Below are 3,354 nucleotides of genomic sequence, written 5' to 3'. Positions count from 1 at the left end.
TCCATTGGAAAAAATTAACGTCTTGTCCTCAGCTAGGTTTTATTTGCCTCTTGTACCCCGTGGGGAACAATGCAAGGAAATGTGCGGTAGGGAGACTTTGTTGATATTCCAAAGTTTTATCTCACTTCAAAAGCCTGAGGTTTCCTTTCCTCTCGTCCTTCCTCTGTCCCCTACCAGAGCTCACCCCAGATCTAGGCACTCAAATCCCAGAGGAAGTGGCTTCTCAATCCCCCGTGATGCTCACCCTAAACTTTACCCATTAGTAAAATCCAGGTCAGACCAAGTGGGATCAGAAAACTTTGGGTTATGTGGGTGAGCTGGGATAGCTTTGAGGACCTGACTATGAGTGAGTGAATAATGTCCTGAGCCCAAGTCTTCACAGGAACAAGTTGTTCCCAAGAATTGTGTAATGGATGCTGAGAGGCACCTGGCTGTGGAGATTGTCCTCACCATCACCTCTATTTGCAATCGTCTCAGCTGAAGGGAGCGCCCTTGCTTAGGTCATATCTGGTAACAAACCACATCTCATTGGACTCATCAACCTAGTCGTATAAAGGCCCAGCTCTCTTATCCTAACTCAGAGCAACTCTGGACGAATATCCTAGTACCAGGCTCCATGCAAGGTCAGCTGAGGTCTTCAATGGGACTTCATTGCAGCCCAGCTTCTTCTTCTACCCAATCCTGCTTCCCTCTTCTCCCGTCCACAAGTGTTGATCCTAAAAGTACTCCCTGAAAAATAACCTGCTTGTTCATCTTCACCCCAGAGTCTGTCTCCCAGGGAACCCAACCTGGGACAGTGAAGCTATGCTACATATCAGAAAGGTGGGGATCCCTTCATCTCTAAGGGACCAAGTCAGTCACAGAAGAAGGCCTTGTTTATAGTAACTCCAGATTAATGAGAATCCACAAAATGTTTATTCAAGAGAGGGACATGATTAAATCTATGTTGTAAAAAGACCAGTCTGGCTGAAGAAGAAGAAGGAGATTATAGGGGGCAAATAAAAATGGGGGTACCCTAGTGAGAAGGCAATTTTTCTTATTCAGGCAAGAGATGATGATAGAGATGGAGAAAGAGATTAATTCAGAAGGAATTTAGGAGGTAAATCCAATAGGGCCTGGTAGGGGCAAGATAAGAGTGTGAAACTATGCCCCCAAAGAGTTAAAGAAACCAGTTACTAACAGAAATTCTTGAGTTTACAGGATAGCAGATAAGAAAAAAAAAAACTTGCTAAACTGCCGAAACTTCCTCCACTTGTAAGGTAACAAAACTGACTAAAATCTGTTGGAACCAATATGGCCAACTGGAGTTTGCTCAGAATGAGCTTGCTGATGTCACAGCCTGAGTTTCTACCACGTATTTCATAATGACGCCCCAGGGTTTTGCACATGGGACCCGTGAAGAGGCATAGAGAGATAACTGTACATGCCCAAGGACTTTCCAGACTTCCCCTTTCCTTTCACAAATCACATACTAATCCCAGAATCCACCCCCTAAACTTTTGCTAATAAAACTACTGCCTTGAAGCCAGCACATAGAGCTAGATTTGAGGTAGACTTCTGTCTTCCTGTTAGTCAACTTGCAATAAAAAGCTTTTCTTTTCTCAAAAGCCTGGTGTCAGTATTGGCTTCTAGCACATCAGGCAGCAACCCCCTTTTACTTGGTAACAAGTGGATAAGTGAGGGTACAGAACATGAGTCCCTTCCTGGTTTGACAAACTGCTTAGATGATGGTACCAAATACAAAACAGGCATGGTGTGGGAGAAGATAAGGTTTGTGAGTACAGATCTGAAACTCAAACTTGAATATTTAAGGTATACAAAGAGGCCAGGCTCAGTGGCTCACACTTGAAATCCCAGCACTTTGGGAGGCCAAGGCAGGTGGATCACCTGAGGTCAGGAGTTCGAGACCAGCCTAACCAATATGGTGAAACCCTGTCTCTACTAAAAATACAAAAATTAGCCAGGCGTGGTGGTGGGCGCCTGTAGTCTCAGCTACTCGGGAGGCTGAGGCAGGAGAATCACTTGAACTCAGGAGGCAGAGGTTGCAGTGAGCCGAGATCATACCATTGCACTCCAGCCTGGGCAACAAGAGCGAAACTCTGTCTCGAAAAAAAAAATACATATATACATACAAATGAAGATGTCAAGAAGGTTGCAGAATATACAGGTCTGTATCATGGGCCCAAGATTACTCAGCTCCTAGGAGGTGCATTCAGGATTCTAACCTAGATTATATCTGATTCCAAAGCTGGCACTCTTGGATAGTGACCTGTGAGTACTGACTCTCCAAGGAACTTAGAGTCTAATGAAAGGTGAGAAGATTCCTCAGAGTAGGGGAAGGGGAGGATGATGGAGGCTGGTGGAATGTTCCTGTCTAGTTCCAAGCAGGGGCCATGGATAGGAATTCCTTTGTGGAATTCATCATTTCAGAACAACGGGATAGGAAGATGACATCACAAGGGGATGGGGACTCTTGTCGTCTCAGAGAGAACGTGCCAGCCTGGCTCTGCTTTCTTTTCCTAGAGGGTCTAACACCTCTCCCGGCCCTGACATCTAGCTGGTCCCTGAGAAGGAGGCAGAAGTCATGAGGAGGCAATGGGGAGACAGCCGTGGCAGCCAGTGCCTGCCTGTGGATGCTTGGACATTAAAGGGTCACCAGCTGAGTGTGGGCTGAGTGTCCCTGAACACAACGTTTGTGCTTAGGAAGAACCCATTCCAGAGCTGAGAGAGAAGGATGCCAACATGCTGCTTCCTCCCTCTTTCTGGGGGCATTTCTTCTGCCCCTCCAATCCCATCTCTGAGAGCTGGTCCCAGGTCCAGCCCAAGCAGGAGAGGCAGCCCTCACCTTCCCAGGTGTTTGTAGGCATGTTACTCTCCCTCCTAGAGAGTGTTCCCCGCAGCTCCGCCTTCCCTGCAGGCCTCCTCCATCCTCTAAAGCACAAATCATCACCACCTGCACAACTCCAATGTCTTTCTCAGCCATGCCTGATTCCTCTGCAGGAAGGAAAAAGGAAGCAGTTCCTGGTAGTGTATGGAGGGACCCACAGAAAAGCACAGAGCCCACAGCAGATATTGCTTGTTTTTTACCTCTGACTACTCTGGAGTGGAAGAAAGGGCATCCATTGTAAAGTCCAACTCTTATCAAGTGGGTGAGGCTATAGACATCTTGTCTCTTTCTTCAGCTGTGCAGCTCAGAGAGGCCCAGATGTTGAGCTCATGCAGGAGCTAGACCCATACCTGCCCATCATGTGGTTGTGGCCTTTGTCTAGCCTATGTGTCTGAGGCTCCTAGATAGGCAAAGGCCATGAAGTTGGGGAGAACCTGTGAGATGGGATGAAACTCAGGAAGGAGTAT

The sequence above is a fragment of the Pan paniscus genome, chromosome 21, assembly GCF_029289425.2.
Source record: "Pan paniscus chromosome 21, NHGRI_mPanPan1-v2.0_pri, whole genome shotgun sequence".
Taxonomy (NCBI): domain Eukaryota; kingdom Metazoa; phylum Chordata; class Mammalia; order Primates; family Hominidae; genus Pan; species Pan paniscus.
The sequence above is the reverse complement of the archived record's forward strand: the minus strand, read 5'-3'. Positions refer to the sequence as shown.